At 41.4% G+C, this 16,867-nt stretch overlaps 1 long non-coding RNA gene across 6 annotated transcripts in view; it reads left to right on the forward strand.

Annotated features, from left to right (window-relative positions):
* LOC306805223 overlaps positions 1-16,867 on the forward strand; it is a 103,903-nt gene that overhangs the window by 46,629 nt on the left and 40,407 nt on the right. For 4 of the 6 annotated variants that reach the window (XR_013775151.1, XR_013775152.1, XR_013775153.1 and 1 more), the window contains one exon: positions 7,562-8,503. The exons of 1 other annotated variant lie outside the window; for it this stretch is intronic. This is a non-coding gene — a long non-coding RNA (uncharacterized lncRNA). Of the gene's footprint in view, positions 1-7,561; positions 8,504-13,938; positions 14,043-16,867 lie in introns of those variants that run through there. One more of the 6 variants, XR_013775155.1, reaches the window with a different exon arrangement.

The following is a 16,867-nucleotide window of genomic DNA, read 5'->3' on the forward strand; positions in this document are numbered from 1 at the left end:
ACAATTTATCCAAAGCAATTTGTTGCCTTGCCTAAATTTTACAAAAATACCCAGTCTTTTGAAACCTTTTGAGAATGGGTGATATTTGCACCTGACATATCTACAAGTAACTTAGATCAAGTTATTGATCAGTCCTGTATATGTTGCTTTCCAGTGGGAGGATGAGATGGAGGGGCCAATCCATTACTGCAGCCATCTACCACTGGAAAGCAATAGCACTAATGATACAGGTTTTCAATAGCTGATTTATATTATCCTGCAGTCAACAAGAACTCATGATTTTGTCACTGTACTATTGAAAAGAATCCTCCCAAATGCTGGCAGGCCCCAAATCAGACCCACTGTAACACAGCTGCTGTGTTACAATCTGGTGAAAACTCAATAAAACCCCACCAGTCCATCCAGAGTATGGTCTGGACAAGCCCGTTGCTCACTAAGTGGCAGATCTTAATGAGTCTCTTGTTCACATGAGGCTCGTTCTAGGGAGTGATTCCTGTTAAGATTTGCTTTAGTTTCACCAGCTGCTGCCTGGCATTGTGCTACCCAGAGGAGAAGATGGAGTTTCAGTTCTTTCTCTGGGCAAATATTGTACTTAGAATCTCAGTGACCAACTGCTAGTTTGGTGGTGTTTAATGAGAAATATTTGTCAGTGTCTGCAAATGAGAGTCTGGTTCCCCTCTTCTTCCTTCTAGTGATATGAGTACATTGGGCAGCACAGAGGAAGTGTGTGCAGAATCCAGCATGGAGGAGAGCTCCTGAGGGAGAGAGGCAGCAGCAGCAGCGAGGAGCTGAGTTTGCTGGAGAAAGCTTTTGATGAGCCATGCAAGAGCTGGCTTGGGCAGTCAGTGGGCACAGCCCCATCTTCTCTTTGGATCATCTTTGAACATGGCAACAGTCACATTAGCCTGGTGAGGCTGGGGTCTTGTTTTGGAAGTTTCTAGCAACACAGGCATGAAAGAAAGGCTGTGTGCAGAGCAGCTGGGCACTGAGACAGGGGAGTGGAGATGTGTGGAGCTCTGCATATGCAGATGGGCTGACCTGCAAGGACAAGCACTGTGCTTTTGGACTTGTACACACCCTGTTTTCACACAAACATTTTGTGTAGATTTGTTAAATGCAATAGCTGCCAAGCCTGTTTTACACAGTCACAGTCTAGTGACTGAAGGATCCACTAATTAAGAAGCCTCTAATTAGGATTTTAAATGATAAACTGTAATGGCTCTCGTGCAGCTGGTGTAAACTATAGAGTAAATTATATCCAGTTGAAAGAGGCCTTAATTATGTAATTATATAACATACTCTAGAGACTTAGAAAGATAAAAGAATTTTTAGTATCTGCAATTAAAAAAAAACAAGGGAGTAACAATAGAGCTCTTAAACCAATGAAAACAAGGAAATTCAAAGTTAATCTGAAAAGCTGTGCTGATACTTTCTTTTATTCTCATGCTCTTCTAATTTTTGGAGAATTGTTTTTGTTCTTTTTTCATGATGGATGAGATAAAGAAGTGTTGTCAATCAGGAGTTTATGTCCTCTGCTTTTGTTTTTCTTGCTTTATAGGTCCATGTGCAACATTAATGATACTCAGCAAACTTTCTGGGGCTTCACTCTTGCAGAAATCCCTAGCAAGAACACACCAGCCAGCTTATCTCCTTGCATTTTGATTTACAGAGTGGTTGGTTATTACTTTTCTGAAGTCAAAAGGACCTCAAAAGTTAATCATATTTGACCCTTGGAGACCATGTTTAGGCCACATCTAGCATGCATATTGTTGGTGCAATGTTGGCAGCCATTCTCCATACTGGACTTACCAAGTGGAGAAATGGGTTGGATGTATCTGGGACAATTCAGCTAAGTGGTGATTGCACTCTGGGCTTCTTTTTTTGCAGGGCATTTTTCTGCTGCACTGAAACTGAGGAGAGTTTAGCCCTTGCCCACACTGGGGCTGGGCCAGACTCCAGTCTGCCTAGCCTTTAGACACCAGCATTCTCCCTCTCACCCCAGCTCTGCCTAATAGTGCCTCCTTGGGAGCCTCACCAGCTCTGTCTCCAAACCTGCATTTGCTCTCAGCCTCCCTCATTTACCCAGCTCTGTCTGCTGCGCTTCCTTGCTATCTCCAATCACAAATGACACTGGTGAGCTGCAGTGAGCCAACACCTCTTTATAGAGAAAAGGAAAGATGTCTCTGATATGAGCCTGGTGGCTTTGCTCATCTGCAGTTCTTTTAGTTTCTTCAATTACTGCTCCTCAGGACAAATGCTGTGTTTTTTGTGTCTGTGAGCTGCAACCACATAGAAGATACAGACAGTAGGCTGTGATGTGGAGAGAGCTTAGTTCCTATACCTGTTTTAGGGACTGGCTTTCATAGCTGTAGGACCAAGCACCCCATGACAGCCAAACGAGTAGTGCCTTTTTTGCTTATTCCAGCCACATTAAAGTATTTTTATCGGGAAATGTCACAGTGAGGGAAATAAGGAATACAGATCTCATAGTAAACTTTTATGGCTGATTAATTAGCCAAAAGAGTATTAAATTGTGCTAATATAGTTTGCCTCTTCGATGCTGTCTTTCGACTTCAATGGAACTAAATACATGCTTAAAGTTAACTACATGCTTAAGTGCTGTGGTGAATCTGTACCTAGGGCGTTAATTAGAACTTGGCTCAGATTTGCTTTCAAGGCTTTCCCCACCCCACCCCCCCCCTTTTTTTTCCTCTCTCTTTTTTTTACTCAGCGCTCAGCAGTTTAATTGGTATGCAGATGTTCCCCTTTATTGCTGGCAGAGGCCTCTGTCACTGCTCTGAAGGTACTCAGACTTCAAGGCTGGTACAGTGGGCAGGAAGAAACCCCTCCTGAGGGCTTTCAAGCTTTGTGGGAAATAATGATATATGAGACAGGGATTCCTTTGGAACCTGAAGGGAACATGACAGACAGAATAATATGGGAGGAAAACATTGTCTTTACAATTGAGACTGATGTTCTCATCTTGTCTCCTTGTTATTGTTACCAACCAAGACTGAGATGAGCTTTCTTATGAAGAACTTCATTTTGTGGCAGGTTCTGTATGTTGGGCACACTGCACTCAGTGGTAGCTTTCCATCCAAAGTACAGATACTGACAGGCTCTGAAGAACCCTTTGAGGTGATGGCTTAGCTTAAAACCTAAAATTCCTTCCATCATTGAGATGCATTTTGTCAGGATTGACAGTTGCAATTTGATAATCTTTTACTGCTTTGCTTGCCTATATAAAGAGTTGTTGGGCACAGGAATGTCAGCTTTATGAATCAGATTTTCTCACACTTTATTAATTTCACTTTCCAGTGGTTAGTGCATGTTTGCAAGAGACAATTGACTTGTACAGATCTGTGTAGGATGGAGCAAAGCTAGAACTAAAGCAGGATTGCAAGTTGACAGCAATGCAATAGCTCTAATTGACAGATACCAAAGGCACTGGTATTTAAACGTATTTAAAGCAACATCTCTGATGTTTAGGTTAAAAATTGCCCTCAATTTGTCCTCAGGCTGCCATATCCAAAAAGAAATGTCTTTATGTATACTCACTTCAAATGGATTAGCCAAAATATCAAGTGCTCATTTTCTATACTTTTATTTTCAAGTTAGATGATTCAAACAGCTCTTGTGCAGGGTACTGGAAGATGGCTGTTTCTTAACTCCTCCAGAGTAAAAGCTGTCTTTCAGGGGATGCTTTGCACATGTGAGATTTATGTTAGTATTTTTTGGCACCCACAGTTTGCATTCCAGCTAATGGGAGGTAGAAGGACTCATATACATACTGCGTGTTACGGGTGCAAAAATGCAAATGGAAATTACACCCAATGTGGAAAGGGCTAGGAAAATGTACCTTCTTGGATGTGAGCAGGGCAGGTTAGGAAACATCATCTTCCTTTTACAATGGTCTGCTACTCTTTACATTTTTGGAGAACTGGGATCTTGCTGTTAATCTTACAAAAATAGATGCTGTGGTAAAGCCTCAGGCATGAATAAAATTGGATGTTAATCTTAAAGCAGATATTTTTACAACTATGCACTCAGAGCAGTGAATCCAAATGATTTTGGAAACTGTGGGTTTTACTTATTTAGATCAAATATGGGGGAAAGGTCAGTGGCACAGGTACATATTGTAACATTTGGGGCTCAAATCAAAGTTGAGCAGAGAAGCACAGCAAACCTTAGACATCTCTGACTTGACACAAATAATAGGCAAAGCTGAAAAAAGCCTACTGACGAGGAGTGGGTGTTGGTGGGTGACTTGCTGCAGTTTTAGAGCTGTTAAGTGTAGGTTTTTTAGCATTTTCATTATTTAAAAGTGGAGTGGTAGTTTCTCCACTCCTTAAAAGTTACTAATTTACTCTGAAATACAGGGTAAGCCACAATGATTTAACAGATTTGTAATATGCTTTAAAGTGACTTTAAGTAAGATATCCTCCTTTTCTCTAAGTTTCCCACTGTCTCATTTCTGCCATCACTGCTTTCTCTGTATACATCTGCACCAAAATGCAAAGCAAAGGTTGCCCCATGCAACCATGCCCTCATGCCCCATAGACTTTCATCTGTATCCTGTATCAGCTGGAGTTCCTGGATGGCTGTGGCCACTGGTGCTCATGCAGGTTTGCCTCATTGACAGAGTTCAGAAAGACTGACAGTAACAGGCTAAGCTAGCTACATTTGGATGCTGTGAATAGCAATTTAGACTGTGGAATGGTTCAAAAGCTGCTGCTCTGCAGGTTCTACTGCAGGTGGACAGCCCTTTCTTGGAGGAGCCCCGACATACAGAACCTGCCTTTTGCCTAATGCATGCAAAATGCCTAGTGGAGCATGGCCAAGGACTGAAATTAAGGTCCCAAGGATATTCCTGGGATACAGGCAGTATTCATTAATCCGTGGTCTTCTGTGTCTGATTCAGAGAAAGCAGCTGTGTTCTTGAGGGGCTGTCCAAGAAGGTAGGCAGCCTGCAGGGATGGAAGGTGCTCAGGACATCTTCTTCTGCTGTCAAGCTGAAAGGGGCTCAGCTGTGTCATGCCCACTGCTGTGCTGAGTAGCCATGCCTATCCCAGGATCTTCAGCTGCAGGCCTTTTGCATGGATGATATTTAAATCTGATGGAGCCTTGCTGAGTAGGAGTGGGTCCTGCATTTACTCAGAGAGATGACTAGTAGTTTGTGGTAACGAATTGGGATCTGGGGCTGAAGCCACAACTTTCAGGACCAAACCATTGAATTTATACTGCTGCCAAGGCCTGCCCTGATGAAAGTCTGTCATCACACAGCTTTTGCATTTCTGTCTGCTCTAGTCAATATTGGTGGAGGGAAGAATCTGTTTTGTTCAGTATAGCAGTGATGTCTAGCTCAGTTTAAATTTATTAGCTGCTGCAGATTTATTGCTATTCAGTGTATCTGTGGATTTGTTTAGTATCAATAATCAAGGGTAGAAATACTTGAATAGAAAGTTAGGTGGAAATGCTGAGTTTCTGGAGCACTCCGTGATTTCTTTCGCTCTTCTTTGTTTCCCTGTTCTAGAAGGTGTGAAGAGCACTTGTCCATTTGCAACTGAAACTGTTCAAGATGCATGGGCCTGTAAGGGGACTATGTTTCTCCTTTCTAGTGTAGTAGAGATCTTGTCTTCTAGCAAACATTATGAATGAAAGCTTTTGTTACAAGGAGAGATGATCAGTTTGTGTACTCAACTTCTATTTGGAAGACTATTTTGATATGAAACCTTTCTTTATCCAGAGGCTTGAGCCAACTGCTTTTAATCTGCGACCTTACAGAATGGGTAAGTTGTGCTGGGTAGATGTCACCCTCAGGGATTTGTGCATGGATCTTTCCTTGGCCTGAGCTGGAGAAGGGCAAGAGTTTCTTCACTTTCACTTTCTGTCACTGAGAAATATGAATGCTGTTCCACATAATCTATAATTTCTTTCCAAGTAAACAATGACTAAAGAAGGCCTGAACTGAGTATAGATAATCTTATATTTACTTGAAATGAATGTAGCTCATAACTCTTACTTTAGCACTAATCTGGAACACTGCTGTGAGCAGATATACATCTGTCTCTTCCCTACCTTGGCATTCTGGCACCCATTGCACTGGTAGTGCACATTCTTGCAGTGGTACTTGGAAGTTCAGTGAAGCCCAAGTGTCTGAAAGGTAAGTAGGTAGAAGGTAGATACTTTGAGAGCCAAACCAATTCCTTCTGTGTGCTTCACAATCTTATTTTAGTTCTTAAATATGGTTTCATTCTTCTGATGCTAAGAGTGAGCACTGATTTCAGTATGTGAATCATCAGGAGAGTTATTAACTCTTTTCTAGTTGCATGGTCCTTTGTCACAGCATTGAAAATATCTAACTTCAACCATGTGGTTTAAAATGAGATACTTATAGGAAGCCTTTTCTGTGATTATAGAAGAGCAGATTTAATCTGGAAGTCATTGAGAGAAACCAATAAAGAACTTCCTTGATGTGATTTTTGGAGTTACTTGCTGGAATTGAATTGCATGTTTTTGAGTATTAAGCATAAAGGCACTTTAAAGCTTTAAGAAGCTTAAATGTACATGACAATGAAAATGTTATTGGTATTTATAGGTCAGTTGATAACGTCAACATATTAAAGTGATATGAAAAATCTCGATTGCAAGGATAGTGCCTTTCTCTATATAATTTATTGTAATAACATGATCTTTGATATACACTGATGATAAGTTAACTTTATAAATTTTTTTTCGTGATCCAGTTGCCCTGGAATGCTATCAAAAGTATGTTTATTACAAAACATATACAGTGTTATCTCTAAGACAACAACCTAAGCCTAGAGAGCACATTTGGAAAAAACATGCCAAGCAGAGATAGGGATTTTTTGTTTGTTTGTTTGTTTGGGTTTTTTTCCTTTTGTTAGACTTTCTGGGAACATTCATTAGTAGTTGGAGATGTGGTCTTTCAACTAAATTTCTTTCACCCAGATTATGTGCAAAATGCAGGATTCTTCAAGAATAAAGTCATATGCCACAAGTATGATATTAGCATTTATTTTAATAAAAATTACCTTGTTTGGTGAATTGCCTTCCTTGTCATTCATCACTGTGTAACATCTTTGTAGAATGACAGTAACTAGAAGGAAGAAAAATACTGGACAGTGTTTCTTGGAACTGGGATTGGCAGAGGCCTGACTTTCTGGAAAAGAAATGCTGATTTTTGTTTGTTTTTTTGTCTTGGCCTTTTTATGCTGCTGTGTACTGGAAGAAAAGAATAAAAGTGAGCACTAGATGAGCTGTGAGCTCCCTTTGGACCAGACTTTGGGAGTCTCTACTCTGACATGTATTTTGAGGTTACTTTATCCTGGGGGACTTTATTCACAACATCTCAGAACATATTCTTCCAATAAGATTTCACATAGTTTGATAAATGTTTGGATAAATTTCATACCATCTTATCAAAGCAGACAATAGCTCTTTCTTGAGGAACTGAGCTATAGTGAAATGCTCATTTATATTTGTGGAATAATAATTAAGAATACAAGATCCAAATCAGTACTTTGTTATTCTGTTGCAGGACTAGGCTGAATCAAGCCTCTGTCAAGAACTACTGAAATACTGAATTAACATACCCAAGACCAGCACATCAGGAGGATAGCCTTCTGCCAAGAATAGTGTGAAGATTTACCTTGCTTTTGGACAGACACAGTGCATCCTCAGAAGGCAGAGATGTTGCTGCTCTCTGAGCACTCCATGCACTGTGTTCATGATTGATGTCCAGTTTTGGGGGAGCTTGGTGGTACAGGAGACAGTCACAGCAACTCTAATAGAGTGGCTTACTGCTTTCTTGTGGAGCCAGGTACAGTTTCTATTCTCTTTGCACTTCCACGTCTGGTATAATATTAAATAGATTGTCATTAGGTTTCATTAGTGAAGCTCTATAAAATAAAAAAAAAGGAAAAGTTTTATAGTCATGCTAAAACTTGGTATGAGATTTATATGAAGGGGGTGAACAGAGATCAGTAGCCATGAAACACTGCTTTTCCAGAAATATGAAATATTTAGCTAAAATATCTAGGTGAAATCTAACAGAAATTTGGTTACTGCCTGATAAAATGGTGCTTCTTCCCTTCAAATAGGTTTGAGCATCTCCTTAAAGGAAATCCTGCACCTTCACGTAGATTCCTTCCCAGGCAGCTACAGTGGATCTGCTCACCAAGGGAATTTGTCCCACTGGATTCCTTTTTTTTTTTTCTGTGCAGTTGAATGAAAAGTGTGTGTCTTTTGAAGAGCAACAACTGAAAGAAATATTGATGACTGCCAGGGCATCTACAGAAAAAGATAAGAAAATTACTCTACTGTAACAGTGAAGACAAAGGGGCTTTGTTAAGTCTTTCTTGTAGGTTGTATATATTAATAGTAACAAGTAAAGTTTTGTATTTTTTCAGAGAAACACACAAGGCCTTGAATTGTATTGTTTTAATTGCAGCTAACTGAATGAATTAAGTGGAAAATCACACACAGTGCTTTGATTGTCTAATTCTCTGTATGTGAGGCTTTGGGAACAGTTTGTTATTATAAAAGAACAGCACTAACCAGAAATCAGCCAACATGTAATTGCTAGGCTGAGGGGCAATTTGGAGAAAGCTGATACTTATTTATAAGTTATTAAATAAAAGCACATAATATGAGGATCATCTCTCACTGCCTTCACACTTCATACATTACTCATCTTCCTAAATTTCATGGTTTTGTACTCCCTTAGTACATTGCTGCTTATAACCATTGCAGGCACCAAAACCACCCACATCCAGGAAAGGAGATGCCTGTGCATTTGTTGTGATGGCAGTTTTTGTTATGGGACTCATCAAAGATTATGGATCTTCAGTTCAAGGAAAGGAATCTTGACTCAAGTTTTAAAGGTTGTTTTCAGTACCTAAAATAGACCTGAGTGCCTGGGACTCTTCAGGTGGCTGAAATTCTGGTTGGTGTTTCCATTTGACTATGTACCTTAATTACAGTCAGCCAGTACCCTAAGTAGAAGACTTAAGAGCAATTTTGGCATTAAATTTGACAGAGTTCTCAAAAAAACGTTGATCATGTGGTTCCCATCAGTTTTGGTAAGAATCAGGTAGCTTCTGGTTATCTTGAGTGGTTCTCACTGCTGGCTTGTGCCTTACTACCATAGGAAGCAGCCACTTGCAAGACAGAGAGAGGAGGTAGGTGGTGATTTGACTCATCAAGAAGGTAGAGCAGTAAGTACTTAATTCTCAGTGGTTTTTGCTATTTCAGTTCTCCTGGAGGATGGAGCTCCCATTTGTTCCTTTAGCACAAACTTGAGGGCTTTTTTCAAGGAAGGCAAGATCTATTTCAGAGGACACAGAAGCAGTTCCTTGTGCCCTGTAACAAGGGGTTGAAGAATGTCTGGCCTCTCAAGTGAGGTGTGTCTTACAGACCAAGATGCCCTTGTGACCTGCAGCAGAGAGTCTGTGGATGGGAGGGTGTGCCAACACCTGGGGTGTTGGCAGTGCTGGACACACCTTTGGACTTGCTGAGCTGCTATATCTAACATTTCTGCTGTACAAACAAACCCTTATTAAACCAGTTAAACACTGTTCATACAACTTCAAAATGGTAGAGACTTAATTTTATGATTTCATCTCCAGGCTTGTTGAACCTTACATGTCCATGCTAAAATGGTGTGAAGATTAAATTGCTAATCCTAGTTACCAGCATAGACTGTTTCACAGAAGGTGCCTGAGAGGTGGAACTGGGCAGAGTTCAGCTTTGCACAGCTTTTGCCAAGAGTTATTTGGTATCCCTGTCGTTGTTTTGTAAAGTAAAAAAAATTATTTTCCCCCAAATAACTTATTTTTCTGCAAGGGAACAGCTGCATTTATGAAAGTTCTTGTCTTTTACAGTAAGTCTGGTTTGTATTGTTTCCTCTGTCTATGTATGTTGTCTACATCAGAACCTACAGTCATAATGAAAAACACAGTTTTGCTACAGGAATTTCAACAGCGGTTTTCAGTAGTTTAGAAAACATTGGAGCTACTTCCAACAAATGAAAAAAAATCAAAGCAGCTTTGAAAATGTTGATACACTTTGGCAAATAAATCTTTGGTTTTAACCCTGCTCTATTATTACTTCTCTGATACTAAAACCAGGATAAATCATTATTGATTTCAACCAGCTCAACAGAAGAGATCATATGGCTTTCCCCTCACTGTCCCCTGCATTGAGGGGGTAAATCTTGCCTGTGCTCTTGTGCAGCCTTTGGCTGAGTGTTCTGAGACAGCCTCTATTCAGCAGTTGTGTGCAGTGTTAAAGCAGTGTTAAAGCAGTGTTTGCTACACCTTTTTCCAGCATGACATAGGAAGTTTCCTGGGTTGGAACTCATATGGGAGGCACTCAAAATGTAAGACTTTTCAAACCCTTGTGAGTTCACAGCATTTAAAGATAAAAGCACAGTATTGCCAAGAAATGTGTCTTGTCGGAGCCCACAATTAACTTTATCAAAAGAAGTAATCTTATTTTTGCCTGCTGCAGATAGAGGTTGTATCTCAAAGCAGCCTAAACTTAGAGATAGCATCTGGTTCAGATCACGATATGATGAAAGATTCAGGTTAATTAGTATTTATTCTTAGTTGATAGTCATTCCTTTTGGCTTGAGCTAACAAGCAGGAGTTGGAGTCCCACAAAGTTGCATCTCCTGGGATAAGAGATGAGTGAGGGAGATGGTCTCCATGGTGAAAATGTATTTAGGGATGGGAATGTCAGTAAGAAATACTGGCCATTGCCTTGGGTTCTGATAGCCTGAAGGGAGGATGCTTTGAGGGATGACTCAGTGCCAACAGGGAGGGTTGGATACAGGCATGGACTGAGGCATCCCATGGGACCATGGACAGGGGGAGGTGCCCTTGTTCCCTGCTTGATCCCGTGCGCTCACATGTCCCTGCCCACACAACACTTGTCCATCACCAATGGCCCTAACTGGGTGGTTTTGGCCACAGGGAGCAGCTGTGGAGAAGGTGGCTTTCTCAGTGCTCCTCCAAGGCTTTCAATTCCCCTTCCTTGCCACTGTTTCCTGCACCATCACACAAGCTCTGCTTATGCAGCCAGGAGGAGCCCACCAGCTGTACACTAAGACACTTCTAGCAGATCTCATATATCTGGGCAGAGTTGCTCTTCTCCACTAACCTCATGGACTGTTTTGTTCCCTCAGGCATTCGCAAAGAATTGCAGAGAAGGTAATTTCTACACTGGAAATTCTTTGACTTCCCAATTTCCAGTGGCCTGGGCAAGGGCAGTCCCATAGTGGGCAGGCAGCGGGCCTCCTGCCCCACAGCTCCACTTAGGGCTGCACTTTGGCACTCTCTCACATAACAGTCTGGGTCTCCCCAGCACGCAGGCCTGTTGGTATAGAGGGCTGTGGGGAGGCTATTCCTGTCCTGAGGGGCTCAGGCAATGGCAGGAGGGATGTGGGTGTCTCTAGACTGAGGTGATGGCAGGAGGACTGTGGGTGTCATCGTGGCTTGGAGCATGGTATGGGTTCAGTTGGGCAGCTTTTGCCTTGTGGACATGGCTGCATAGGCCAGCCACCATAGATTTGTGACTCTCTGTTAAGGTTTGACTTGGGCTTGCCAATTTTAATATATTCAATTTCTTTTAGAGATAGGATTTAGGAGCAAAAACAAGGCAGGCTTAAAACTTAAAAGGACATAAGAAGAAATTTCTTAATAACACACACACAAAAAAAGAAATTCAGAATAAGATTTCCAGATTATTCCCTCCTCCCCCTTCCCTCATCTTCCACATTTAACAGCAACATACAGAGAACACTTCAGTCAGTTATCTACTTAAACAATCATTTCAGTTCACTCTAGAGAGAAAAGTTCCTTTTTTGGGTTTGGGCTTAGGGGGTGTCTTCCCTTTCACAATCTGCATCCACCCGGAGAAAAACTGCAAATTATGAACTTCCTCTCAACCCCACAGTCCCTCTAGAGCCATGTTATGGGTTATGCTGCACACTTGGGGTATTACTTTAAAAGGCAACCTGCTGAAAGACAAAATTCTCTTCATCTCTCTTCCTGTTAAATGTCACTGTCCATATTTCCAGTCCCAAAACAGAGAGCCCCATTCCTCGAGGCAAACGATCATCTTCTCATGCACTTTAACCTCCACAAGTATATTTCACAGTTTAAAGGAATTTCCGTGTAGTCACAGTCCCTTCGTAGCCCACTAAAAGGGTTTTCAGCTACTTATCAGTGGCATCTCTTCAGTCTCTTCCCATCTGGAAACTTAATCTTCATTTCACTGACTTCAGTAGACTCCTTGCTTTATTCTTCTCATTCAGGGGAGCTCAGGAGATCTGTAGTGTCATCCAGGCATTAAAAGGCTTAAAACTGCATCCAAATGTTGAAGGAGCTGGGCCAGGCCATGCTGGCAAAAACGAAATTCCTAAACTCAGCTGCACCACCCCATGCCGAGTGGGGTCAGCTGGAGGCTTCTATCCCTCTCCTGGTTGCTTCCAAAAAACAGCGGCAGAAGCCCGGCCGAGTCGTGGCCACACTGGGGGGGACCAGGACCTCAGCAAAAGCCTCTCCCCACTCTGCCACCAGGGCTCCCCAGCCAAGAACAGCGGGAGGGCAGGGGGCTTCGGTGGCTCCCCCATCCCCCGCTTGGCCAGGCTGCATGGAGAGGGGAGCTGGGCCGAGCCGGAGCCCTGGCCGGAGCCCACCTCACCTCCATGGAGGCCGGAAATCGAAAGAGAATGGATTAACTTTACCAATGTGATTTATGAAAACAAAACAGCTTTTAATTGGTTACTCAGTTTGTCAGCTCTCTGATTGGTCCCCGTAGCTCACAGAGGAAGTTCCCAGAGAGGGGACAGCCCTCCTGTTTCCAGCCCCTCTCAGGTGGCTTCCCCCTGCCCCCCTGTGAAACCAGCGCACTCTCCCCTGCACTTCTTTCTGAAAGTGCTTACCTCAAAGTCTCAGCAAGACCTGAATTAATTCCCTTAACGTGCTTTTGGCCGTCCCCTTCTCACCAGCCCTGTAGAAGAGCTGGAGAGGTGCTGGTCCCTGCACCTTTGTGAGATGAGGCTGAACTTGCAATCACCCTCTCATGCTTCTCTTTGCAGGGCCCTCACTGAGGAGCTGAGGGGTTGAACTGAGATAGAATAGCACAAACTGGGGTTTTGGAGGAAAGAATGGGGGCAAAAGGACTCCCAGAGTTGCACATAAGTAAGATAGGTGGCAATTCTGCCTTGGAAACATCATGGTGGTCTCTGGAGAGATTCCTGAGCAGTGAGCTCCTGCCCTGAAGTACAGTGCTGGGCTTTGCAAACCCTTGGTCTCTCTGCTTTCCAGCCTGGAGCAGCCAGATTGGAGCCTCAGTGGACAAAAGCTTGTTGCTTTTAGCACAGGATTTAGCACAGAAAAATTCCAAATTTAAACCAAACCATATACAATAAATGTTACGAGCAATTTCAGTGCCATCGTAAAGAAACTGCTAAAAGAAAGAAAGAAAATCAGGAAAATTGTTTTGTTGCTCACTTAATTGTGGAAGCTTTATCATGTCCTGTTGTGCTGATGACAAAGGCCTATTACCAAGGCTGAATCCCAATTAAATCAGGTGTGTTGCATGTTATTATAGTCTTGAGCATCAGCTGTTTCAGTAGTGCAACAAACTGTTTGGGCTTAGCAGCCCAGTTCTTTGAGAGTTTGCCCATGTGGTGGCAGCTCTTGATTTGGCCACTGCTTATTGTCAGCATGGCACACTGACATGGCTGTTGTGTATGCAAAGATGTGGACAGATGGCTTGGAGATTATTAAGCTGAGTTAAAACTGGCTCTGTTTCTCCTTTTCCTGCTTCCTTTTCCTGGTCATTAATTAAATGACTGGAATGTGAGTTAAGTAAATACCTACAAACCACCTGTGTCTTTCATTTGCTTCCCAGAAAGAAGAGAACAGCACTCCTATCTGTTACTTCTGTGATGAAAATGGCAAGACAGCTATGGATCTGCAGTAAACTCTTAAGATATGTGGCAGCTACTGGTAAGCTCAGAAATTAATCTGTTACTATGAAAAGCATAAATATCAGAAGCAATTTATTCCTTGTGTTTGTTCCTCATGTTGACTGCTGAAAAGTAAATTAAGTTTTGTGCTGTGCTCAGATAAAGTTCTTTCCATCAACTAGGTGTTCTGCAGGTTCACTGATCAGAATGGACTCTGTTTTGGAGATATGGAGGAGGCTGGATGAGCAGATGTGGGAGATGGAGTCAGGAGGTTCTGCTACCCTGGAAAACATTGGAGCTGGATTACAGTTATGAGATGCTAGACTTGAAAGAAATTCTCAGTGTGCCTTCCCTTTCCTTCCCTTCACTTGGAGTCTACAGCCTTGCATTATTAATTCCTGTTCTTTGTTGTTCCAAAGAGATGGTGGTCCTCCTACAGCCTTTGCAATGTCTGACAGCTCTGAGAGAGCACAGACCTGTTCCAGGCCTGAACATGGACATAGTCATTGAGTATTAATGTCTAATTATTATAGCTGGTTTTTCAGAGGGAACCTTTATTTTAATATGAAATGTATGTTTATGTGCTTTTCTGAACTGTTGTCTCAGACTTTGTATAGATTCAGGAAGACTGTACTGAATGTTGGTAAGTACTAAAGATACTAAAGAGGATGTGGTAAAGTTCACATTTTGAAATAGCTTTTCCACCACAAGGATTAGTATTTACTGCCTTCCTTTAAATTAATGACTTCTATTCTTAGTATCAATTTCTGACAGCATCTCTGGAATATATTTGTCAAAGTTATATATTGGATAATTCTTCTGTTTCTAGCATGTCTGAAATGACCACATGCAAAATGTAATTAAAAATTAACGTGGTTCATGAATTGCATGTTCCTATCAGCTTTTAAACATCTTACTAGGAAATACTTTCTTCAGTTTTAATATGTCTTTTATTTTAATTACTAATTAATAAGTTACTAATTAGTAGTTTATTTAAATTGACGTGAGGAAAATAAGCATATGTACTAAAGGGGACTGGCTAAAACTATTCTTTTGTTGTAGAATATTATAAAGGATTTTTACCCTAACAGCCATTACAAAATCCAACTAATCCAATAGCATGGGAAAGCCTGTGGTTTTCAAGTAGTTGGGGTGTGTGGAAAGGAAAAGATTATAGAAGGGGCGTGTGGAAAATAAATGAGGAGGAAAAAGAGGCTGACTTTTTTGTTTGGTGTATTGACACCAAATTTTGTTTGGTGGTTGACAATTAATACCACAAGTATTTCTCTGTCCTCCTGTGACTGGTCAGGATTAAGTTAAAGGTCTCTTGAAAAAGAAGAAAGTGTCTTAGATTCTCAAATATGATTGAGTTTCCACCTGATGATTATCATATACCTTGCTTTGTAGAGTGCTAAATCTGATTTAGTTTTCTCCACAGAGAAATGAAACATGACTGAAGCAGACATTTACACTATGGCAGGTTTCAGAAGGTCTATGAGCTTTCAGCAATGCATTACACAAACACAACATAAATGCCAAAGTATTTCTTAGATAATACTTCAAGGTTGAGTTCTGAACTTGTTTATGTTAATTGCTGAACTCGTATAATTACTGAAAGCACTGGGAAAAAAAATCTTTTTCCATAAGTTTTCTGCTGATGATTTTTGTTGACTCTACTTTACTATACAGGCATGTTCTTATTACACACCCTGTGTAAGTAGAGCACTCCATAATAATAAAAAATAGCAGGACACAAGGGGATATCATACTGTCCTTTGCTTCTTCCTTTTGTTTGAGCTTTCTGCCATCTTGTAGGAGGTCTCCTTTTTATGCATATTTCTTAATACTTAGAACTGAATGTAACTTCTGTCTATGAGTTTTGCAGCATTTGGAAGATGACACTTTCCCATTGCATTGAATACTTTGCTATTCTGTATGAATGATGTTACACAGTGTTGGGGCATATGTATTTTTTTCACCAGAAATAAGTTATATTTTGTGAAAGTAGGGAATTATAGAGAATATTATATATTATTTGTTGACTACTAGTGCAACTTAGGCAGATGTGTAATAGGACAGCACAACAAATATGTGCTTTGAAATATTTCCTTTTCTCTCTATAACCTGCTTCTTAACTTTATTGAAATTCAGCCTGTCAGTGTTGGTACCCTGCCTTGTTGTTAGCCCTTCCAATTGTGTTCAGTAAACTGCTGAGCTGAGTACACTTAGGAGGGTGGACACAATGCTGGTGTCATTGCAGTCTGTGCTAGAATGAAAATTGCTTTTGGAGCAGTATGCTTAGTGTTTTTATTCCCTGTGGAATCAGGGAATAGATGCAGATGCTTTAGTGGGCATATATAGCCTACATCATGTGGACGCTCACATGGATGAGGCTACAATTGTGTGGGAGTGACTGCTACAGGCAGCAGTCCCCTTCAGTGCTGTGAGCCCTGCTTTTTTTGGAAAGAGGTAGAAGAGAGGAGATGCAGAATCTGCCATCCTCCTGCTAGGCTTTCCTGTCTTCAGGGAACCATCAGAGCAGCCCATTACTTTCAGGTATTGCCAGTACATCACCCTAGAGAAGGTGGGTGTCTACTTTGAAGCATACCACTTTCTCTTTTCAAAGATCTTTCTTCAAGCCTTGTGGACTGTATGCTTCTGTATTCACCAAGGAACTGCAGAAATACCAAACTGTGCAATCCCCTCTCTATATTTTTGGGAGAATGATGGACAAGGAATTCCAATAAAGCTGGCCTTGTGCTTAGATGATCAAGCTTTATCTGTCCAGGCATATCCGTGAGACTAAAGAACTAACTGAAGACTTACACTCCTGGGACTCAGGAATTTACCTTTCAGCCTGGCAAA

Source organism: Erithacus rubecula (assembly GCF_903797595.1).
Source record: "Erithacus rubecula genome assembly, chromosome: 9".
NCBI lineage: Eukaryota > Metazoa > Chordata > Aves > Passeriformes > Muscicapidae > Erithacus > Erithacus rubecula.